This window comes from Tenrec ecaudatus, chromosome 9 (assembly GCF_050624435.1).
Source record: "Tenrec ecaudatus isolate mTenEca1 chromosome 9, mTenEca1.hap1, whole genome shotgun sequence".
Lineage (NCBI taxonomy): Eukaryota > Metazoa > Chordata > Mammalia > Afrosoricida > Tenrecidae > Tenrec > Tenrec ecaudatus.
Window position 1 is genome coordinate 47667670 of NC_134538.1, and position 25262 is coordinate 47692931.

Genomic DNA, 25262 nt, shown 5'->3' on the forward strand with positions numbered 1-25262 from the left:
CAGTGTTTTACCAGCTCTGCGTGGGCAGGGACTTCTTCTCTTCTGGTCACTGTAGTGTAGTATCCACTCATTGAATAAGGCTGACACACAGTAGGTGCTCAGTTAACAGTTCTGTAGTCAGCGAGTGTATGTGTGTTGGGGTCGTGTGGTGGACATGGGGTGGGAAGGGCAGTGCGGCTAGGAGCTGGCCTGGAGGGACAGGAGGCTGCTGTGGCTGCCAGGGCAGCGGAAAGTTCCGTTGGAGCTGCGTCTAGTGGGCTTCAGCTCTACAAGGCCCTTGCGCACTGGTGGTGGTGCTGAAGGTGGGTGGGGGAGGGAAGGCAGTGGTTTGGCGCTCTGGGGCTACATAGGAAATTAATAGACCTGGATTGTGAAGGGCCTTGAGAATCTAGCACAGGGGTTAGACCTGGTGTACGAGGCCATAGGAAGCAATTTTAAATTTGCTTGCTGTTTACACCCTTGTGGCATACTGGTTATGCATTGGGCAGCAATCTACAAGGTCGGCAGTTTGAAACTACTAGCTGCTCCTTGGGAGAAAGAGGGAACTTTCTATTCCTGTAGACAGTTAGCAGTCTTGGAAACCCACAGACAGTTCTACCCTGTCCTATAGTACAGGTTCACTATGAGTTGGCCAGTGAATTTTAAATTTTCGTTTGTTTTTAAACGGTTTATTGTGACTTAGGTGAAGGTGTATAGATCAGATCATCCCTTTTGCATTCAACAACTTAGTCAAGCTCCCAACAAGAGGGAGCTGGACAAAAACCAAACCAAAAAATAAGCATGTAAAGGCGAGAGAAGAAAAAAATGGGGCAGGTGGGGTATCAGTAGGCGATGAGGAAGGGAAGTCGCCTCCTCGTGCTGTTGGTGAGACTTACCAGGTTGATGGGTCTGGGGGAAAGCAGGTGGGAAGTATCCTGCACTGGCCTGCATCTCACGGATTGGACCTGGAAGTGTGGGCACCGGCTCCTGGCTGTGCCTGCCAGTGCTCTTGGGGCCCACACTGACAGTCCCACCAGGGCGGGAGCCAACTTCATTCACTCACCTGCTCTCAACTTCATTTTCCTTCTTCCTAGTTCTATTTATTTCACAGACTTTGACTCACAGACACACTTGGGTTGGATTAATGGACGGGAAACACTGATTTCTAAATGGTTTCTGTTTCATTAGGCTTCTAGCCTGCTTTGGAAAAAAGACTTCTGCCAAGATGAGATTAGCGGAGAAGTGATTTTGGTGTAATCAGCTGCTGCTTTCTGATCTTGTGGTAGTACGACATGTTTTGAGATGGGCATTTTGCACTTAGTCATTAATCTCTAGAACAAATCCAGGAGTGACTGCTCTGTGCCAGGTACTCTCCTAGGTACTGGGGTGTATTAGGGGCAAAAGGAACACAGATCTTAACCCTCATGGAGCTCAGTCTACCATGTATTCATTGATAGACAGTGGCGGGGTGTTGTGCTCCTGAGTCTGTTCTGACAGGACAGGACAGAATGCCTGTGGGGTTGTTATCTTTAGGGGGACAGATCCCAGGCTTCTTTTCCTGGGAAACCACTGGTAGGACCCAACCACTAACCTTCAGTTAGCAGCATCATGCCACCGGGATTCCTTCGATAGACAATGAAAACCCAAACCAAACCCATCGCCATTGAGTAGATCTCTACTCACACCGACCCTCTAGACCAGTGGTTCTCAACTTTCCTAATGGCACCACCCTTTAATACAGTTTCTCATGTTGTAGTGACCCCTCCAACCATAAAAATATTTTTGTTGCTCCTTCATAAATGTAATTTTGCTACTGTTATGAATTGGGTGACCCCTGTGAAAGGTTTATTCGATCACCAAAGGGGTCGCCACCCACAAGTTGAGAACTGCTGCTATAGACTGAGTAGAACCGCTCCATTGGGTTTCTGAGGCTATCGGTCTTTGAGAGCAGACAGTCTAGCCATTCTCCCCAGCAGCGACGGCTGGGTTTGAACCTCCAACCTTGCGGTTAACCATCCAATGCTTGGCCAGCAGTGAATGAGCAAGTAAAATTACAAAGAGTGAGGGATTGTGGTGATCTGGAGAGATTATGGGGAGATTATTTTTTCACCACAATTATGGTAAAAAACACAGCAGGGCTGGAGGGTAGGGGTTTGTGGGGGCCACATTTTCTATTTTATGTGCGAGAGTTCACAGAAGTCACACTGATAACAAAGACTTTGAGTTGTGGCCTGAGGAAGGTGAGGCCATGGGGATACCCAAGGGCAGTGCCTTTCGGACTGAAAGGTACGACAGCCAGGAAGCCAAAGTGGTGGGAGCAGGAGTGGTGGTGGGGAGGGGAGAACCACAGCAGGTGGGCTCATAGAGGTGAGGGAGGGTAGACTGGCACCGATTTTCCAGGCCTGTTAAGTTCTGGTTAGGACTTGAAAACTTTATCTACGAATGGGGATTGGCTGTCCTTCTGGAAGGGCTGTTGGCCTATCCGTGGTTGAGGCAGCGGGGCGCTGCAGTGACTCCGATAAGCCTGGGCACTGAATCAGACCTTTCCCAGGCCAGCTGCTTCCCAACTCACTGCCATCGCGTCGATGTGGACTCATAATGATCCTACAGGACAGGTTAGAACTGTCCCAGTGGGTCCCAAGAGTAACTCTGTGGGAGCAGATAGCCTCATCTTTCTCCCTTGTAGCAGCCAGTGGGTTCCAACTGCTGACCTCTTGGTCTATGCCAGGAGATCTCTATGAGTTGGAATCCACTTGATGGCAAAGAGATCCCCCCCCCCTTTTGGTAAACTTGGGCATTGGTGGTTTTAAAAGCCCTCAAGTGTTTCTGGTGTGCATCCAGCTTTGAGAATCATTTGTCTGATGATTAAATGCATCTGATACCTGGTACTCAATTGAGAGAGTTGAACTGGGAGCTGTAAGCTCTTATGACCTTGCTAGAAAGAATCATAGTGATTTTCCATGAGGATCAGAAACTCTTCTTGGAGAATGTACTTTATTGTCTTGGGTCCCATCACCCTTCTGGCTCTCAGGTCCTTGGTGAGAGCTAGAGGGCGACGTGTTCTGGTCGTCCAGAGGCTCTGCCCCTCTGACATTCCTTCATCCTGCTGATGTGGAGGAGCCTCTAATCCAGAGCAATGCTTTCTAATCTTGGTTTTACAACACTTCTAGGGCAGCAGTTCTCAACCTGTGGGTCGCGACCCCCAAGGGAGTTACCCGATTCATAACAGTAGCAAAATTACAGTTATGAGGTAGCAGTGAAAACAATTTTATGGTTGGGGTCATCACAACATGAGGGACTGTATGAAAGGGTCGCGGCATGAGGAAGGTTGAGAACCACTGCGAGGGTATGTCGTAGTTATGGCAAAGGTACGGTCAATGGCTCAACACTAAATTGAAAGAAAATTGGTGCCACTTGCAGTCCCACCTTGGGAAGGTGAGGGTTGTGAGAAGAGAAAGCTGGCTTCCCGGCCCAGAGTTCCTGAGTGGAAGGGCTGCCTGGCCTTGGGAGGCTTGCTAGCCCTGGTTCCACTGCCACTCCCTGGCAAGTTCCTTGTGAGTGGGGATTTGGGGTTCCTAAACTGGAAAGCTCCGTGTAAATACAAAAAGAAGCGTGAGTGTGTGGGTCGAGGGACTTGGAGGAAGCAGCCGGCATTGGACAGTGAAGCCTGATGGTAGAGTGTCTTATCCCATCTCTGCTACCAGGCTGTTACTGGCATGGGGCCCAGTCCCCATAAATAACAACCCAGGGTCTGGATGCACCGAGGCCAACCTAGAATAAACAAACAGGTACATGAACTGGTGTACCTCAGAACTTACGATTGACCCTCGCCTGCCCCTCCCCTGCCCCCAGCCCTTGATTTTTTGCCCACAATTGTTGGTTTGTTTTGAACTGTGGAGGTCCAGTATGCGATAAAGGAAAAGACTTTACATTTTTTTCTCCCATCTTCTGTCTCCTTTCTGAAGAACTGGGTTAATGGGGCTTGGAAATGAGCTGGAAAAGGTAGTGGGGCTGGAAGCCGTGAAGAACCTTCCTTTCCCTGTGTTCATCCATAGTGTCTTCCCCCTCTGTTTCGGAGTCCTGCAGAAATGCTGGTGGTCAGAGGGAAGACCTAAGTGAAGTCAAGTGAGGAAATGCAGGCTCATCAGGAGAATGGGCGCTTTGGAACTATGAGGGAAAAGGCTTTTTAACGCCAGCATTTGTAGGTGAATCTAGCTGGTCACTATTCCTCAGGCTCCAGCTGCACCTATGTTTAAAAGATCGTTTCTGCGAGCTTTTCATGTTCTTCCCACCTGTTCGGGGTTTGTCCTTTCCCTGCCTGTTCCCCAGCTTTTGGCTTTCCCTGGTCCTCCTCTGCTCCTCAACCCCAGCAGGCCCCTGAGCCCCGGAGGATGGGCCGTGGTGGTGGGAGTGGGGCTTCCCTTACCTAGACCCTCCGTCTACCCGGTGTGCTTCCAGCCAGCCTGACAGTTAGCAAGTTGGCAATCCGCCGAGGTAGAGGTTTCTGACCCGGGAGGTTAATGGCATAAAATGTATTTGCTGTGTACCAGGTCCTCTTGGAAGAGCTTTGCAAATACAGAAAGTCTCCAGGTTATGAGTGTTCAACTCGTGGACAGCTCGCACTTGCCCTTTAATATGTTTATTTGCCCTCACAACAAATTCATTCTCACAGTCACCTGCACTTGCTGCACATGCAGCTTGTGAGTCTTCTTACACCAAAGTACGGTTAAATAAGAACCCAATGTACCTGTCTGCTTTACCTCCATATTAGATTTAAAGACACACTTAAGGACAAATCTCATTCATAATCCTGTTTTAATTATTTTACAACAGTCCAAGGATATCTCTTGGCATCGTGAATTATGCATTGAGCTGCTAACCACAAGGTCCGCGGTTCAAACCAACTGGTTGCTCCATGAGAGGAAGATGAGGCTTTCTGTTCCTATAAAGATGTGAACTCTCAGAAATGAAGCCCACAGGGGCAGTTCTACCCTGTCCTGAAGGGTCACTCTGAGTCAGAATCGACTCAGTGGCAGTGGGGTTGGTTGGTTGTAACAGGCCTGTTTTAGGTTCTAGGGAGACCTAGAAGGGAAACCCCATTCCTAAGGCTCCATGGCTCATATGTAGGAGCAATGGGATCTGCAGGTAGTCTGCTCTGAACCACTGCACAAGGATGGGGGGTGGGGTGGGGAGAGGAAAGGCAAAGGGCTGGGTAAGTTTTGTTTTTGGCGACAGTTGAGGCCTATTTTGAATTTAAGTTTAAAGCCCCCCCCCCTCCCGTGCGCAACCCCCCTCTCAGGGTCTAACCGGGGCTTGGATAATGATGGTTTCTTAACTCTCTTTCCTTAGTTTAACATTTACCTTCAGATCCATTTAAAGATGTTCCCCCTTTCCTTAGGTGGCGTGTGGAAACTAGACCATGTGCCTGGGTGGAAGTTTCTCCTCCCTCCGCAGCGCTGCACCCCCAACAATGCTTACCACGCCCTTGTTTTGAGAACCTCGCTTCAGGTATGATGTCTGTTCTGACCTGAGCTGGCCTTCAGGGGCGGAGAGTTTGGCCAGAAGTGATTCTTTTCTTTCTTTCTTTATTAAATTGGGCCCAGTGACCCCTATTGCGTTTCAGTGTACACATGAGGAGAAGATGCGAAATCCCCTTGTATTGCTCGTGTAACCCATGCCTCCCTGCTCTCTTTCCCCTGCCCTGGGTTATTTCGAGGCAAGTCCCAGACATCACATCATTTTATCTGTAGACATTCCACTGTAGTAGAAGGCCACACAGGGACGTTCCTTTGGACACGTTATTCAGTAGTGTTCACTTGGCTCATGAGGTGCACACACAAAGGGCTCGTGTATGGATTCTGCTGCTGAGCCAGAGCCCCTGCCTTCCTGCCGAAGGCTGACCGCCTGTGGGTCAGCCACAGTGGTGCAAGATCCCTTCCAGAATTCTTATGAGGAAGGGAGGGAAAGGAGGCAAGAGGGAGACGGAGGGATGAGAGAGAAGGTGAAGCCGAAAGAGGAGCGTTGTGTTGAGGGAAGGTGAGAAAGAGCGAGGAGGAGGAGGAAGGAAGTGAATGTGGAGTGCCGGTGCCAGCAAGAGAAGAGAAGCAACTTTCCCTGCCCTTGACTGGCCAGTTCCTGCATTCCTATTAAAGGAGCCATGGTGGTATAGGGGGCTACGCACTGAACCGCTAACCACGAGGACAGCAGTTCAAGCCCACCAACCACTCCGTGGGTGAAAAATGAGGCTGTCTATTCCCATCATGATGTTTTTCTGCCAAGAGCCATTTGGATATTTATAATGCATTCATGGGCCATGCTGGTCAAACGTTTAACTAACACCCTTCATGTGATGGCTGGAACGGCTTCTCTTTGGTGAGGCCTGTGATGTTAGCTGGTGTTGATGATGTTGCTACTTGCAACTACTTTTCTGGGTTTGTGTCTGTACACAATTGACTGGAATCATCTGGAGTACAATCAGCTCTTTGCGATGGTAAGTTTTGAATGGTTTTAACAGTTAAGTTGTTCCCAACACAGATGCATCTTTCAGTGCATGTCTCCTCAAAGTGAGAAATTCATCATTGCTTATGTAATGTTTATAGAACTCAAGCAGTGGGAGGTTGTTGTACCTAACTCTCAGCTTATCATAGCTTCTCATCGCTTTACAGCTAAATGATTTTATCGTGTAGGTTAGCAGGCATATCCGCTGGTTCCACATTGAATGGTATATAGCAAGGATGCTCAATTCTATTTAATTTTCATGTCCTTGAATCTTTAATTAAATGCCTCATTACTCTCACTCTCATACATTCACCAGTATATTCAAGCATTGTAGAAGGCTTTTTGTCCTTCCTGCGTGGAGAAATGCACCATGTTGTTCCTTTTGAGCTGCCTTAGTACAGCTTTACATGATTTCGTGTGTGACAGCAGGGAGCTGAGCAGCTGGTTGGGGCCCTGCAGCTTGACATTCTGCTCTGAGAGGTAGTGAGTAATGTCCACCGTGAACACTCAGTCACACAGCCATTGCTCTCATTGAGTTCCCTTCATCTCACGGACTGCTTGAGGTTTGGAAAACCTCATGAGCATGTTCCTGCGATTCAGCCACCACTTCAGAGTCAAGATCATCCAGTAACTCCATCAACTGTGGCTGTTCAGTCCTCTGCTTTTGACAAAATTTACGCAAGATAGTACTGTGGACATTACATTTCTGAGCTACCGTGACTGAGCACAGAGACTCTCTTGGCATGTAATTAATCACTTGGATCAAGACCGAGGTGATTCACTTCCTTCTTGACAAATTCATTTAACCCTTTTTGCGAGCCAACCATGGCTGGAACGCCGTCGGAAGTAAGGCTACTTAGCTTTTTTAAATGTTAGCGCAAGCTTTTTAATTGCTAGGACAAGTCTCTGAAGCAAGCCCTCACCTCTTGTAGTGTCATGGCTGGCTGCCAGTGACGCAGTTCCTCTCGAGGGCCAGACTCCGCAGTTATCCCACGAACAGAAACAGCCCATTGGGCAGTATTTGGTCACAAACACGTGAGGAAAATTGGAAATCTCCTACAGCATCCTTTAGTGATTTTTCAATGTCTGGTGCTTAGTCAGTAATCCAGTCAGAGACGGTTTTCTGAGAGAAACTAATACTTTGAGACAATTAGTTTTATACTGTCTGGTGCTGACCACTCCACAGCAGTCACCAGGCACTCTCACCAACCCTGCCTGCACACGAGGCTTCAGCTTCTTTGCAATTGGCACGCTCACTACATAACTCGTCTGGAAGACGTCTCTGTCACAACAAAGCCCAATGAAAGCGGCTTGTTGTGGCTCCAAACTGGAGCGCATTGGTGTTTGTCCAGATGCGTTTGGCCTCCCAGTTCACTGGGGTTAGCATGTTTTGCGTTGTGATGATGTTCCAGATGGGCTTTTTTCATTACTGCTGACACTAGGCACACTGGTTTGCCCTTGACTTCACAAACAACAATCATTTGTCTATGTCTCTTGGAAAGATCGACACTTTGTATCAAGTTTTCTTTGTAGTCACCATTTTGGAGGATGTCACAACACCAATTAAATTTTAATACTATCCAGGGTGTGTCGCCAGCCACACGGTTCTGTGCCACACGGTTTTGTGCTTTAATCGGTGTTCTAAGCGTCAGCCGCTCTGAGGGAGAAAGACGAGTCTTAGAGTTACAGTCTTGGAAACCAAGGGTGTTTGTTCTGCCCTGTTCTACAGGGTGCCTGTGAGTTGGAATCTACTTGATAGCAGTGAGTTTGGTTTGGTTTTGGTAATTTCCTTAACCTTCATCTGAGATTCAGTGTCTGTGAGGATTGTGGACCGTGGCTGTGTGGCTGAAGGTTGGATTGGAATTATCCACTGTGTCAACAAAGAAGTCCATGCCATCAGTCATCAGAGGCAAGTTCTGCAGAGTCTGGGGGGATCATCTCATCACGTTTCGTCTCCTCATCACAAGACTGCTGTAGTTTCGCCACAGTGTGCTAGCACTTGGAATGTGCACGCTCCCGGCCCACCTGGCATTGACTAGCCTCTGGGTCACGCAGCACTGGGAGACGGGCCGTGGGTAACTGAGAAGCCACACGCAGCTGCCCCATCATGTACTCATGTGTCTGGTCCATCTGTAGTAGCCGTCCCTTCCTTATCGCTCAAAGTTTGTTGTTGCTATGATCTACTGAATGTAACTATATGTGGCTATTGGTAAAGCTCCTAGATTTAGGGAATTTCAAGCCCTACCTATGGCTGTCTTTGGCAGTGCCAGCCATGCCAGATGGTTTGCAGGCCTAACGTATCCCAACCCTGATGTAAAGTCTTGGAAACCTATAAGGGACAGCTCTGCCCTCTTGCTCTGAGTCGGAATCGATGGCTGTGGATTTGGTTTGTTTTTTGAGTTTAAACTCCAATTGAAAAAGAGGATGTACACTGGTACAGATTGGAGCTGGAGGCACAGGGAATCCAGGGCGGATGATTCCTTCAGGACCAGGGGTGTGAGTGGCAATACTGGGAGGGTAGAGGGAGAGGGGGTTGGAAAGAGGGAACTGATTACAAGGATCTACATGTGACCTCCTCCCTGGGGGACGGACAACAGAAAAGGGGGTGAAGAGAGATTCCGGACAGGGCAAGATATAACAAAATAATAATATTATAAATTATCAAGGGCTCATGAGGGAGAGGGGAGCGGGGAGGGATGGGTAAAAAAAGATCTGATGCCAAGGGCTTAAGTAGAGAAAAAATGCTTTGAAAATGATGAGGGTAAAGAATGTACAGATGTGCTTTACACGATTGATTTATGTGTGGATTGTGATAAGAGTGGTATGAGTCTCTAATAAAATGTTTTTAAAAATTATCAAGTACTCATGAGGGAGGGGGGAGTGAGGAGGGAGGGGAAAAAAAGAGGACCTGATGCAAAGAGCTTGAGTGGAGAGCAAATGCTTTGAAAATGATGAGGACAAAGAATGTACAGATGTGCTTTACACAATTGATGTATATATGGATTGTGATAGAGTTGTATGAGCCCCTAACAAAATGTTTAATAAAAAAAATAGAGTCTCTGGGGCACAGTGGTTAAGTGTTTCTGACCCACTAGCAACTGGCTCTGTAAGAGAAAGGATGGGATCACATGCCTCTGATGATCTAAGGCAGTGTGTCCCAAAGTGGACAATACTGCCCCCAAGGGTATGGAATAAATGGCCCAAGGGGGCTGCAAATGCAGATACCAACTACCCTTATCCTGGATTATGGGCTACAGTTTTTTTTTTTTTAACGTTTTATTAGGGGCTCATACAACTGTTATCACAATCCATACATATACATACATCAATTGTATAAAGCACATCCATACATTCCCTGCCCCAATCATTCTCAAAGCATTTGTTCTCCACTTAAGCCCTTTGCATCAGGTCCTCTTTTTTTTCCCCTCCCTCCCCGCTCCCCGCTGGGCTACAGTTTTTAATCGCCAAGGAACACTGAGTAATTTTTTTTCTGCCCTAAACAAGGGGCAAGTTTGAGTGCCTATGAGTTAAGGGAATCCCAAAGCATTAGCAGCCACTTGTGGCCCCCATCCCTCCTGTGAATTTTGTAATCTTTGGGACTATAGTTTACCAGTAGTAGGTGAGACTGGTCACATCCTCGGTGCCATTAAATGCATGGGTAGCAGGAGAGAGAGAGCAACACTTCCTTTTTTTCTCAGGGAGCGTGGCACCTGGTGTAGTGGTTACATGTTGTGCTCCTAACTGCAAGGTCAGCAGTTCGAAACTACGAGCTTTTCCAAGGGCGAGCGAGGAGCTTTCTACTCCTGTACAAATTTACAATCTCAGAAAGCTACAGGGACAGTTTACCCAAATAGACTGGCATCAACTTGATGGCAGTGAGTAATTTGAATTTGCTCAGGAAGTGAAGGCTTAGTTCCCAGAAGGTCCAAGAAGGCGTGGGGGTGGGGTCACCATTACCAAGATATGACAGTAGGAGTGGCTCCTCCAGGATGAGCGTGAACAAGGGAAGTCCTGTCCCCCTTTTTCTCAAGTCTCTGGGTCTTGGTCCCCTGTAACAAAGTATGGTGCCCAGTTAGTGCTGAGAACTGTTGGCAAGTAGTGAAAAGTAACAGGGTGTGTGGGGGTGGGGGTGACAGGTTACAAAATATCAGTTTATAGCTAGGTTCTCAGTTCTGTTTAAACTTTATTGCTAATACCTTGTTTTCATTGTACTGTCTCAGTCAGCCTTCCAGCCCTGCATAATCCCAACTCCTCCCTCCAGTTCTATGCTCTTTCCATTCTTAATATTACAGCGTTACTGAGATGTGAGATACCTGCTGTACTTTTCATCCATTTAAAATGTAATTTGGGGGGGTATAGTTGTGGAGTTGTGTCTCTCCCCTCCAAATCATCTTTTAAGGCCGAAGACTGCTGTGCCCTCCTTCCCCATGGCTCTCAGAGCCAGCCTCCCCTCTCTGCCAGCGGCATGTAGATTCTGTCCTCCAGACAGATGACCTGATTGACCAGTGGGCATTTTCCACTGATAAAATATTTAACTTAATCAGTCCCTACAGCACCCCAAGGTTCATAGAGAAATGCCACTTCAGATAACCTCCTTCCCATTGGTAAGGTCTCCTCACCACTCTCAAGATCTCTCTGTTAAAAAATAAAAGTTTAAAGGCCCCCCTTCCCCCAACAACAACACAAAAAGAAAGCAAAAAAGCTGACCATTTGCCAGTGTCTGGCTGGTAATAAACCTGCTTGAGAATCTGTGACGAGCTTTGAACAATGTTGGTTCTGGCCGATGAGCACGACAACCTGTGTTACCTTTCACACGGTGGGCCACCTCTTCCAGTACACAGACAGGAGCTTAGAAACAGACAGCAAAGAATGAGAACTCTGGAATACAAGAGTGGGTCAGAAAAGCGCGTGGAAAAATTTCATGATCTTTCACTCCCACTTTCCCCACCTGCTTTGTGGAGTCCCCTTGTATATCAGATGGTGACGAAGGCCATGAAGAAGAAGTAGAGTACTGAGAGTGACCGTGGGACTTGGTGGTGAAGATGGAGCTGGTGTCTCCTATGGCATTTGAGTGAAGGACTGAAGGAAGCGAGGGACCGAGCCAGAGAGACCTGGGGAATTCAAGCCCAGCGGAGCAGAGGCGCAGAGGCGCTTAGGAGAGGCTACCAACCATTCAGCACCTTTGAGGGACAGCATAGAGGCCTGTGTGGGCCTAGGGCCCACTGAGTGGCAGGGGAGGTGGTCACATCAGGCGGACCTTGTAAGAGGGGTCAAACTAGATTTTACTGATGTGGAATGCCATGGGAGGATTTTGAGGAGAGGTGTCACATGATCTGATGTCTGCTTTGGAGGAGGACCCTAACTGCCAGAAGAATGGTGGAGGTAGAGGCAAGGGGACTGGTGAGCTGGCTGTTTCAGGAACCACGAGAGACTGGGTATGCTTCAAAGGTGGCATCGACAGCGTTTCTTATCGGTTGGATGAAGGGTGTGAAGAAAGTGTCCGTTATCTAGTACTGCCCTAACAGAAATACCACAAATGGGCGCATTTAAATAACAGAAAATCATGTTCTCAGTGTTCAGGGGGCTAGAAGTCCCAATTCAGGACGTCCTTCTAGGGAGAAGGGCCTCACTTGCCTATTTCAGATTCTAATAACTGTCAGCAATCCTTCCTGGCTTTCGTGGTCTTGAAGATCCGTCGGTCTCATCCTTCTTGGAGGGCCTCTTTATAACTCTTGAGTGATCAGGCTTAAGACCCGTCCTGTTCTGGGCTGACCTGATTAGTGTAACAACCCCCACCCCGGGATACTTACTTCCGTACAGGTATTGCTGCTGCCAGTTGCTGTTGAGTGGCTTCTGACACATGGTGGCCCAACGAGAACAGAGTCAAGCTGTGCCTAGAGCACTTTTCAAGGCTTGTGACCATTAGAAGCAGCTTGCTAGATTTGTCTTCAAGTGGTATCTGGCTAGGTTTGATATTCTAGTGCTTTCCCCTTTGTGCCACCCCAGGACTCCTACTTACATGTCTAGGGGTTCAGACTTCAACACGTTTTGGGGGACACGGTTCAGTCATAGCAGGAAGAGAGGACTCTAGATGACATCACGATTTTTGGCCCACATTCCTGGGAGAAGGCACTCGTCTGAAATGAGAAAGTCACCACAGACATCGAGGGTTAGAGCTAGGCTACACGCAGGGCTCCCGCTAATACCCTAGTCTCCATCCAAGATGGCGCAATGGCTAGGTCCTTGGCTGCCAACTAAAAGGTCAGTGATTCGAATGCAACAGCGGCTCCATAGGCGAACACACCTAGTACTCTGTTCCCATAAATATTGGCAGCCTTTGTGGGAAAGCCAGTGACAGAGCTCTAGCCTGTCATCCAGGGTGGCTGTGAGTAAGAGTGGACTCAGGCACACAACACCAGTAACACTCAGGCAGAGATACTGGACAGGCCTAGGTCTGATGGGATACCTATGAATAATTCATAAGCGAATCTAATATAACAAGACAAAGAATGTATATGCTGAAATAACTACCAAACTCAACTCACTGCCATTGAGACACTGCTGTCTCAGCTACCCTATAGGTTTCTGTAGGACAGGGCAAGACGTAGTTGTACAAACGTAACAAGGGAATAGGTGTGCCTCAGGGTTTTATCCTCTCACCAAACTTACTCCCTCTGAATGCTGAGCCAGTCATCAGAGAAGCTGGATTATATGAAGAAGAGTGTGACATCAGCATCGGAGGAAGGCTTTTTAACAACCTGAGACAGGCAGGTGACACAACCTTGCTTGCTGAAAGCGAGGAGCCCCTGAGGCACTTGTTGGTGAAGATCAAGGACTGCAGCCTTCTGTACGGAATACAGCTCAATGCAGAGAAGACCACAGTCCTCACACCTGGACCAATAGATAGCATGATAAATGGGGAAAAGGTTGACGATGTTAACGATTTTGTCTTACTTGGACCCTCAATACATGCTCACTGAATTAGCAAACAAGATCAAAAGGTGTGTTGCATTAGGTACAAGACCTCTTTCAAGTATTGGAAAGCAAGGATGTAACTTTGAGGACTGAGGAATCCCCGACCAGAGCTGTGGTATTTTCACTCACGTCATCTGCATGTGAAAGCTGGACGTCGAGTAAGGAAAGCTAAAGAAGACTTGATACATTTGAATTGCGGTGCTGGAGAAGAATACCGAAAATACCATGGACTGCTAAAAGGACAAACAGATCTGTCTTGGAAGAAGTCAGGCCAGAGTGTTCCTTAGCGGCATGGAGAGCAAGATTTCAAAGTCTTAAGTGTTTCGGACATGTTGTAGCAGAGCCCAGTAATCCACGGAGAAGGACATCATGCGTGGTGAAGTAGAGGGGCAGGCGGAAAGAGGACAGCCCTCAATGATCTGGATTGGCACTGTGGCTGCAACAGTGGGCACAGCACAGGAACAGCTGTGAGGCCCGGGCAGTGTTTCGTGTGTTGTGCATGTGCATGGGGTTGCTATAGGTTGGAATGGACTCAGTGGCACTTAGCAACAACAGAACTGTCCCTGTGAGTTTCTGAGACTTGAACTCTTTCCCAGAGTAGGAAGCCCCACCTTACTTCCCAGGCTCATGGCTTCAGACTGCAGCCCCGTGTGGAACCACTGTGCCCCAGGGCTCCCCAAGGCAGACCATGGAGCCAAGTGAGCAGAGTGGAGGGTGCGGTTACTTCAGATGATGTGGTCGGTTACTTCAGATGATGTGGTCGGAGGAAGCCTTTCTTCCTTTCTTCAGTGCCCTTGGTGTGTCCTCAGGGATGTCTGAACGGAGCTGCAGGCTCTCCATTGGTTCCATGGGAGTGCTCAGGTGTAGCGTATGTGTCCTCAGCACCAGACCTACTTCTTCTGTGGTCATTGTCTACTGACTGAATTCTTGTTTCCAAGCCCTAGGGCAAAATGAAGAGGTTAGTCTAGACCAGATTGAGGGGCCCATCCCAGACTGATTGGAGCAGAAGTTTCCTGGTGGGTGGAGCCTGGGAATGTGTACTTTAAAGTTGTTCCTCGTCTTACTCTTTTGCAGTTAGCCCAGAAGCAGTCTGCAGACGGGCATTTGGAAGCCGCTGGTCCCGATAATATCTGAGGTCCCCTTCAGCTTTGACACTCTGTGTGAGTCGGGCTAGAAAGGGGATTCTGGTTAGGGTGGGAAGAGGATGAAGGGGGCAGAGGAGAAGCTATCCCTGGGTGAGACACATTTGGGGGCAGTGCGGGCAGGGATCTGGAGAGGGGGGAAGAGTGGTTCTGGAGGGGCTAGGGACAGTGGCAGCTCACTGGGAGTCAGGTGTGTTAGGTGCTAGAAATAGAGATGGGAGCCACGACCTGATTTTTGGAGAGGCTCACAGGCAGCCAGGTGAGACTGTCGAGACCACCCGTGATCCCAGCCCACTCTCAGGAGTGCTGGTGGAGGGCTGGGCACCCTGGTGTGAGGGGGAAGGCCGAGGTCTGGTGCTGCGGGGTGCTGAGAAGGGGGGAGCCCGGGGCTGGAGGTTTGGGGAGGAAGAGGATTTCTCCTGCAGCCCATGTTTGGAACCAGAATGGGAATGAGGTGTCAGGTCTTACTCTTTAGTCACAGGCAGTGGCTTGGATGCTGACACAGAAGCACGAAAGCCAGAGAGACACATCATTATGGTTAGAACGGAAAGTACCCTGGGAGCTGACTGGAGGGGTGGACAGACACCACATCTGAGCGGATTGGTCATGCTAAGCTGGAGTTTGACCTCTCCTGAAGGTGGGTAGGGGCGAGTCTGTGTTTTACAACAGTTATCTTGGCAGAGAGCATTGTTGAGGCAGTAAGACTAGATAAAGGAAAGAGCAGGTGAAACACATTGTTTTGTCTGGGGCTGTTTGGGCAGTTGTTTTCTTGAATTTTGCCCAAAATCACCCTGAGCTGTTCTTTGCTAATGGGCGGAATAACAGGTGCCTCATGAAATGGAACACTGGCTACTGACGACTCTGAACATCTGTGTCTCAGTGTCACTTACACCTAATAGGACGTCTCAGACGTGTACTGAGAAGGACAGTGATATGTATGTATGTGTTGGGGAGTCCATATGTCCTCCTGTAGGTTTAAGTTTTCTGTTGCAGTCTGGTAGTTACAGCTTAACTTGCCCAGCCAACTCAGTCTAGCCTGTTCAAGGATCCTTAGAGTTAGTTTGATTTTACATATTAAATCAAAACCTGCCAAATATCCTTACACAGGTAATTCGTGACAGCACGGATGGAAGCCATTTCGCGTGGTCAGTGTCTTGAGTTTTGAGCTCTCTTGTTCCAGTCTGGGCCGTCCTCCTTGGTCCAGACAGTTTCCTTTGATCCACATGAAGTTTATGGAGCTCCCTTCACTCCCACCCAATGTCTCTCAACCTAGTTGCCATCACAGTACAGGTACAGAAAGTCAACAGCAGGTGACTCCCAAGTGTTCTTGCTCCTCTCTCTCCCCTTGCCTAGCTTCCAGGGAACCCTCATGGTGTAAGGGCTAGGAGCCTTCAGATCCATGGCTCAGCGCCAGTCTGCCCCTCCGGAGGCAGATAAGACTCTCTGCTCCCAAAAAGGTTTCCAGCCTTGGAGACTTCCAGGGGCAGTTCTGCTTGGTCTTTGTGAGTCCATAAGTGACTCACCTCTGGTCTCAGTGAGTCAGAATTCACTTGATGGCAGTGGTGGTTGTGACTTAGCTTCTCCCCTGGTTCCAGAAGAATCTCCCAGTCAGCTAGCTCATCTATGAGGGTAAGTCAAAAAGCACTGCTACAAAGGTATAGAGAAACTGTTATTAAAAAGCAAAAACGAGAAGATGCCGTTATCGTTTCTCAACATGTTCTCTACCTAGGTTGATACATTTCGGGAAGGAAGTATGTTCTTCCTTTGTCCCCCTTCCCCGAAGACTTCTGTGCTTTTTCATTTACGTCCCTCCTGAGGGTCTCACACTGGGTGTCTTTGAAATATCCTCTACGCTTGGGGAACAGCAAGCAGTCCAAAGGGGCAGTCCCAGCTGCAGGGTGTGTTTGGTAAGTTTCCCAATGAAATCCTTATAGGATTTCAGCCCTTGCTGCCCCTAAGGATGAGCAGGTGCACAGTCGCCATGGAAACCATTCCTCAGTGTAACTTTTCCTGAGCTGCTCCTCATAAGCCCCCATTTTTGTCCTGTATCCTTCAAGAAAATCCATCAAGATTCCCTACCACTTTGGGGGGATCCCACAAAAGTCGCCATCATCTTGTGAGCTGACCTTTCTCTGGAATTTAATTGACCCTGCAGATCCCATGGCAAGCCACTGTTTGGATGGGACCTTTTCCTTTGGAGGCACCTTCACGGGGTGAAGGCCCGTGTGGTCCGGAGTTAGCCGCTGATGGCGTGGACCACACCCGTGCCTCTGCCTGGGCTCCTGCTTGCAGTACTTTCTGACTCACCCCACCGGGCTTTCTCCCGGCCCCAGCTTCTGCTGAGCAGTCCTGCTCGCTCCCTCGCTCTCCTTTGGGCATCCCTCCGCTTGCTCTGCTGTTTGCTTATGTCTCCTGGGGTGTTCCTTCCTGTGGAATAGACAGCTGAGGAAGCCTTTATTTGCCCATTTAGAACTCTTAACCTCTGTAAACAGTCGTTTCATACGGATCCTGTCAATCCACAAGCCATATTCAATTGTGTGGGAAACACATTAGAGTTCACCTACAAGCTTGTGAAAAATTCAGCCAGCCAGCCTCGCAGCCTTCAGCCAGCAAACAAGGGGGGGTTTGTTATCTCGCAGTCCAGGGTTCCTTAAGCTGTGCTGCCTTTCACTTTCATTTTATAAGTTGGTATTATGTTATCTTGCTGCCTTGTCTTATTAAACAAGATAAACTAAAGATAAATAGAATTTTCTTGATGCTTTTAGAACGCCTCTGCTCTTGACATTCTTAATAAGAGCTCTCACTAATCTGGTCCTGTGGAGTAAGGACCTGCGTGGTTGAGATGGTTAATGCGCTCTGAAGGTTGGGAGTTTGAGACCATCTAGAACAGTGTTTCTCAATGTTCCTAATGCCACGACCCTTTAATACAGCTCCTCATGTTGTGGTGACTCCCCAACCATAACATTATTTTCTTTGCTACTTCATAACTGTAATTTTGCTACTGTTATGCATTGGGCAACCCCTGTGAAAGGGTCGTTTGAGCCCCCAAAGGGGTTGCAACCCACCGGTTGAGAACCGCTGACCTAGAAGGACCTTGGTAGAAAGGCCTAATGATCTCCCCCAAAGGAAGTCATGCCATTGAGTCGTTTGACTCATCTCGACACTATAGGACAGAGTGGACCTGCCCCTGTGGGTTTCTAAGACTGTAACTCTCAATGGGGGTAGAAAACCTCCTCTTTCAAGGAGTGGCTGGTGATTTTGAGCTGCTGACCTGGTGGTTAGTAACCCAACACGCAACGTACCACGCCATCACAGCTGCTATTGGAAACCCTGTTGCCTCTGACACAGACGGGTTGCTTGCGATGAGTTGGACTTGGCCTGGCAGCAAATGTTTGCTTTTTTAGTTGCTAAGAAAAACAGTGGGATTGAGCGCTGTGGGCGGACGCCGTCACTTCAGTTCTTTTAGCTCAGGCTAGAGAGAGGAGCAACATGCTTGTGGCTCCAGGTGTCTCACATCCATCCTTGGAGGAGGGAAAGAAAAAGCATCCAAAGGAATGCCGACTTCAAGGCCCAAACTCTTTCTGGATGCCAAATGTCACGCTGAGGCAAGATGAGCCCAGTTTCCAGCCATGCGCAGACTGGGCCTCTGTGTAGGGTGGGTGTTCAGCTACAGGAGGACAAGCCCGACGGACCCCAGGCTCTTCTTCGTGAAGAAAGCACCACTCAAGCTCCGATGACTTCCTGAGTCCCTTATGTCACAGAAAGCCTCTCAACTCAGGAATTCTGGCTAATCTACCAAGATAACGCAACTATTAACATTTGACTTTTCTCTCAAAGTACCCGGCACTAATGCCCGTTTTGTTGTCAGTCACTCATGGTATCTAATGTCAACAACAAGAAAAACAGATGACAACGCAAAACAAAACAAAAGCAGATAATCAGGATTTTATTTAAAAAAAATCATTTTACTAATAAAAAAAAGAAAAAAAATCATTTTACTGAGGGCTCTTACAGCTCTTGTAACATTCCATACATTAATTGTATCAAATGTATTTGTACATATGTTGCCATCATCATTTCCATTTCTTTCTGCTTGAGCCCTTGGTATTACCTCCTTGGTATTTTCCCCTCCCTCATCTTCCTTCCACCCTGTGACCGCTTGATAAATTATAAATTATTGTTTTCGTATCTTACACTGACTGTTGGTCTCCCTTCCCCTGGGTTGTGTGTGTGTGTGTGTGTGTGTGTGTGTGGGGGGGGGGTTATGTGTCTTTCATTGGGATCCTTCCTCCCCCCACCTTCCCTCTACTCTCCTGGTAACACTGCTCCCATTTCTGTGCCTGAGGGGTTTATCTGACCTAGATTCCGTGAGTCGGGAGATCTTATCTGTACCAGTGTGCTTGTTCTGGTCTAGCCAGAACTGAAAGGCAGGACTGAGGTCATGATAGTGGGAAACCTTAAAGAACCAGAGGAATACTGTGTGTTTCCTCAGTGCTATACTGTGTCCTGGTTGACTCATTCCTTCCTTGTGACCCTCCAGATGGTTTTTTTGGTCTCTGCTTCAACCCCGCCTTATTCTCAACAATATGTTGGGGGTGGGGTTGGGTTGTTTGTTTGTTTTGGGTCTTTTGGTGCCTATTGCCTGATTCCATCAACACCTCATGATTTCGCAGGCTGGTGTGCTTCTTCCATGTGGGCAGGTGACCCGTTTTAATGCTACCAGAAATATTATTAGAAAAACTTAGTGACAATGCTTTGTTCTTAGTTTTTTACTTCTAGAGAGTACTATATGTGGACATTACTGTATGTACCTCTAACAACATTTTCTGACCAATAACTAAACTTACACTTTTGCAGTATACCTTGTCATTTTTTTAATTAAAATTTTTTGTTATTAATTGGGATTTTATATATATATATATATATATATATATATATATATATATTTCATTCCATAGATCAATCACATCAAGCAGAATTGTATCGTTGCTACCACAATCAGTTTCCAAACATTCTTTTTCTTCCTGGATTCCTTGGCATCGTCTCCCTTTTACCCGCCCCCCCAGAACCGAAGCCCTTACTCTACTGGCTGTCCTTATAGGCTCCTCACTCCTGGCTTTCATACACCAGCACACAACATCCACGAGGTACACTGAATAGGAACTAACAAACCAAAATACAGAAAATGGTGAAAACCAAATCGGGTCTAGCATGCATCAGAGGGCCCACTGACAAGAGGTGCATCTTGTCTCCAGTGCACTCTCCAGACCTGCAGTGCTTTGTTACATGCGGAAGGTTTGCGGCTGCCCTGAGTCGAGCTGTCTTATTCGTGCATGTGTTCCTTTGGGTCTCACGTTTGGTAATTCTCACAGTGCTTCACCATTTTTATTCCAGTGCATACTTACCAGCCCACAGTTTGGTGCAGACATAACTTTTACAGACAGTGGAAACAACAACCAAATACCATGTGACTTTGCTGTATTGTGGCGGTCTGTAATAAAACTCATGATGATTCCATGCTGTGCCTGCCCTTGCTGACCTCCTGTGTTTCCGTGTTAAATACTTCCCTGTCCTCTAGTAGTTTGAGATTCGATGGACAAATCTATTCTCCAGTTTGTGCCTTCTTTTTTTCTCTTCTGTCTCCAAAATATTCACCCCTGGCTCAGGCTTTCACTAGGGAGTCCCTGCATCTACAGTGTAACTGAGCTAATTTCTCCTCTTCCTCTGACTGTCTGTCTCTGTGTATGTGTGCACAACTAGGACTGTGCCACACAGCACTTCTAGCTGTGGGCCTTGAGAGGTTTTGAATAAGAGTAGTATTTTGCTGCCTTTTCCAATAAAAATCCAGCATTTCCTGGACCTTCTGTAAGGCAACATGTATTGTAGTGTCTTAAGAAGGAAGCATGTCTAAACCATAGTCCCGAAACTTCTTTGACTTGCCACCTCTTTTGCAGGAAAAAGCAAATTAATTCTGCACCCCCTGACAATGAAAATCTTTTATATGATAGCCCATAATCCAGGATAAAGTGTAGGCATCTGCTTTTGCAGCCCCTCCCCCCAATTTAGTGTATGAACACATATACCAAATAGACAAAACAGCAGTCTCATGGGGCAGCGTCACCCACTTTGGGAAACACTAGATGCCTAGGTCTCTTTCTTGAATAGTTTAGCTTAGAGCCCATTGTTCTAAAATATCATTAGAGTTGCTTTTCCATAAATGTTTCTTCAAATTTGTATTCACTGATGCTTATTTTCCAAGACTTGCTGCTTTTTCTGTCCATGAAGTTTATGATGATGTTACAGAGCATAAACACAGCAAAGCACACCCCACTTCAACAGCTTCTCATGTCTTGGTTACTGACATTGACTGCATTCTTCCAACTGCTGTCACTCACTCATTGAGCTGTCCTTGACTCGTTAACATACACTCACTGGGCCTGAGGGTCGTCTCTAACCTTTGACTTGCTGTTGTCAATCCGGGTCCCTTGTAGATGATCCTTAAAAGTGAACAACGCTCAAGGCCTTGCTTTTTAAGCTTCAACTGTTACTCAGTTTTAAGATTTCCAGGGTCTTTTTGACTATAAGGTTCAAAGAATATCTCGGGCAATAAGTTTCAGGGGTTCCTCACCTCCACCTCCCACAAGAACTTGCTGTCATTTAATTTCACATTTTGGTTTCTGGAAAAGCTTTGTTTGCCATTGCACACATTGTTTTGGCGAATATGCATTGATCCTCTGGTAGTGAACTCAGTAAAGAATGAGACCCCTATAAAGTTCTCAGTCATTGCTTCTCAAAGCAGTGTAATCCCGAGTGTGGCTTGGGGTTACCGCTTCTGACAGGTAACATTTACCCCGAGCCACACTTGGGATTACCACCAGGGAGGTTAAATAAAACTCTAAACTCCCTACCATCGAGTCCACGTGGACTCATAGTGAGCCTATAGGGCAGGGTAGAACTGCTTCTGTGAGTGTCTGAGATGATAACACTTTATGGGAGTAGAAAGCTCCGTGCTTCTCCTTTGGAGTAGTGGGGGGAGGATTTGAACCATTGATCTTGTGGTTAGCAGCTCAATGTATAACCACTATGCTACCAGGGCACCTCCTTTTCTCCAAAGAACTTTTTGTGGACCATGTTCAGTACCAGTGTTTTTAGTGCTGAATTGCCCATTAAATCAGTTATAGCAATTTCCAATCCCTTCCAAGCACTTATCATATATACCCGAGTATAATCCGACCCAACTGTCAGCTGAGGCACTTAATTTTACCACAAAAACGGCATTAAAAATGTGATGACCCCATCAGACTTGACTGGAAAACACTCATTAAGGCCAACAAACAGACTTTGAACTATTTATAGGCCTTTCCATTTTTGTCAGTAGATTTCTTTTTGTTGCTGTTGTGCTTGTTACTGTTTTGTTGGTCTTGACTTCCTTTGTTGTTTTATTTGGCTTTGCTGGGTTTTTGCGCTTATTAATGTCTTTGCATGTCTATCTAGATAAGATAGGCGGGATAAATAATTCGGAGATGAAAAGAATGGGACCAATGGTTTCAGGTGGATACGGAAGAAGGGGAGATGGGAGAAAAGGAACCAACCCAGGGACAAGGGAACAACAAGTGAACTAAAATCAATGGAAAGAATGGCATAGGATGCCTAGTGGGGCTTAATCAAGGGCAATGTAGCAGTGAGAAATTACTAAACCCAAATGAAGGCCAAATGATGGCGGGATAAGAAGAAAGTAAAAGGAAATAGAGGAAAGAACCAGGAGGCAAAGTGCATTTACAGAGGCCTAAATACAGGTGTGTGTGTGTGTGTGTGTGTGTGTGTGTGTGTGTGTGTGTGTGTGTAATGAGAGGGGAATAGAACTAAGTACTCATCTATATGTTAAGAATTAAGGTTGCAGATGGACATTGGGCCTTGACTCAAGTATTCTCTCAACACAAGAACACTTTGTTCCAACAATCCGGCATTCATCACTGAAGACAAAATGGGTGCATAAGTAAATGTGGTGAAGAAAGCTGATGGTTCCCTGGGGGTCTGGGATCTAAAGGCTTGAAGATAAACAAGCGGCCATCTAACTGAGAAGCAACAAAGCCCACGTGGAAGAAGCACATCAGCCCGTGTGATCATGAGGTGTCAATAGGATTAGGTACCAGGCATCTTAAGACCCAGAACAAAATCATACTGAAGGTGAATGGGGCGGGGGCGGGGGCATGGAGTGGAGACTCAATGCCCATCTGTAGACAATTGGACATCCCCTTGCTGAGGGGTCACAGTGAAGAGATGAGCCAGTCAGGGTACAGCATAGCACCAATGAAACACACAACTTTCCTCTAGTTCGTTGGTGCTTCCTCACCCCCACTATCATGACCTCAATTCTACTTTACAAATGGGATTAGACCGGAGCATGCACACTGCTACAGATAAGCAACATAGGGAATCCAGGACAGATTAAACCCCTCAGGGCCAACAAGGATTGAAGAGATGCCAGGAGGATTAGGAGAGGGTGGCGCGAGAAAAGGAGCTCGATCACAGGCTCCCCCTAGAACTCCCTCCCAGGAGGACAAACATTGGAAAAGTGAGGAGTGATGGGGGATGGTGTAAGATATGGAAATAATAATCTATAACTTATCAAGGGTTCGAGAGGGAGGGAGGGCAGGTGGGGCAGGTGTGAGAGGAAGGGAGAACAAATGGGGAGCTGATATTAGGAGCTCAAGTGGGGAAAGAATGCTTTGAAAATGATGATGGCAGCATATGTGCAAATGTGCTCGACACACTGGATGAATGTATGGATTGTGATAAGAGATGTAAAATATTTGAAGGAAAAAAGCGTGCTGAAATATTCGGCTTATACACGAGTATTTACGGTATTTTGCCACTTAGCTCTACCAACATTGGGGGCTGTCATTTTATCCAATGCTGTTTCCTCACCATTTGCTGACTTTGACTTACCTGGCTGCAGAAGACACCTTTCCTACTTCTGATCCTTCTCAGGTGCCTCTGGTGCAGAGAGCTTTCCTTTCTCCTGATGGAGTCTCTGTCCCTTGGCCTTCCTCACGCGCTCTGCCAGCCCCGCCCACCCCTCCCAACACATATGCTGCTCCCCATTTCTGAAAAGGAGTAACTGATTTTGCATCTCTCCCTCAAATCCAACCCCCCCACCCCCACTGCAGTTAAAAAAAAGAAATGGGACTAAGCTTGTCAAACAAAAGTCCTTCAGGTGTTTCCTGTGGTCCTCTGCACAGTGGTCACTCGGCATCGAGAGGCTCCAAGCGTTTGGTGCCGCCTTCGGTGACACCTGTGCCTTTGTGGGCAGGTTCCAAAACTTCCCATCCACAGCCACAGTCCAAGTCCACCTGCCTGAAAACCGGACTTTGCATTCGAGTGAGGTGCTTCTGCCAACCCACGTGCACATAGTTAATATTTCCCGTTACCATTAGCGCCCATCGTTAAGTGGCTTCCCAGTGGGGTGGGGAGTGGGGGTGTGTGTGGCTGCGTTTTGTTGGAGTGGCGTGTGTGAGAGGGAAACCAGATCTGCAGAGCTGTGGATCCCCGGGGATGGGGACAGATGCACCTTCACCTGCGCCCCTGCTGGTTTTCAGTGGTTTCTTTGTTTTCCCTCTGTTTCTCCTTTTCAAAATTACGAAAGCAGTCTAGCTGCAGGCAATGATTCTGATAGAAACATAGCTACCAATAATCCCACCACCCTGTGTCATTCATTACCTTTGCTCTCAGCTTAAATGTATATTGAGGTTTGTATTGTAATCATAGTGTGTGTTTGTATTTTTTTTTACTTAACCCTGTAAGCGGTTTTCCTATTTTGTGACATAGCTTTCATGATGAGAATTTTTATTGACTGCATCACAATCCACCAGCAGGATTTGTCCACTCCCTTTTACTGGGCCTTCAGGTCGTGTGTGTGTATGTACATTTCTCTCATCTCATTGCAGCAGACAGTTTTGCATATAACTCTTAAAATATTTTTTTATATAACTCTTGAGATGTTTGGTCTGTATCTTGCAGCAAAGTTCTGGAAGTGGGGTTTCAGGACAAGGGTTTGGCATCTATTTGGTTTGGTGTAGCTGCCCTACTGCTTTCTTTTTAAATCATTTTACTGGGGGCTCCTACAACGCTTATCACAATCCATACACCCATCCATTGTGTCAAGAACATTTGTGCATTTGTTGCCATCATCATTCTCAAAGCATTTGCTTTCTGTTTGAGCCCTTTGTATCAGCTTCTCATTTTCTCCCCTCCTTCCCCACTTCTCCCTCCCTCATGAGCCCTTGTTAATTTATAAATTATTATTTTGTCATGTCTTACACTGTCCGACGTCTTCCTTCACCCACTTTTCTGTTGTCCGTCCCCCAGGTAGGAGGTTATATGTAGATCTTTGTAATTGGTTCCTCCTTTCTCCCCCACCTTCCCTCTAGCCTTCCAATATGGCCACTCACCCCTGGGCCTGAAGGGATCATCTGTCCTGGATTCCCTGTGTTTCCAGTTCCTATCTGTACCAGTGTACATCCTCTGGTCTAGCCAGATTTGTAAGGTAGAATTGAGATCATGATAGTTGGGGGGAGGGTAGGAAGCATTTAAGAACTAGAGGAAAGTTGTGTGTTTCATCTTTGCTACCCTGCAACCTGACTGACTGTCTCCTCCCTGAGACCCTCC

The 25262-nt window shown here is 47.2% G+C and overlaps 1 protein-coding gene across 7 annotated transcripts in view; it reads left to right on the forward strand.

The window, feature by feature from the left end:
• The window catches only part of ZNF592 (zinc finger protein 592), a 64008-nt gene that overhangs the window by 14263 nt on the left and 24483 nt on the right, over positions 1 to 25262 (forward strand). For 4 of the 7 annotated variants that reach the window (XM_075558029.1, XM_075558034.1, XM_075558031.1 and 1 more), the window contains one exon: positions 5378 to 5487. The exons of 2 other annotated variants lie outside the window; for them this stretch is intronic. The gene's annotated coding sequence lies outside the window, so the exon portion shown is untranslated. Of the gene's footprint in view, positions 1 to 5377; positions 5488 to 14526; positions 14613 to 25262 lie in introns of all 7 variants that reach the window. One more of the 7 variants, XM_075558032.1, reaches the window with a different exon arrangement.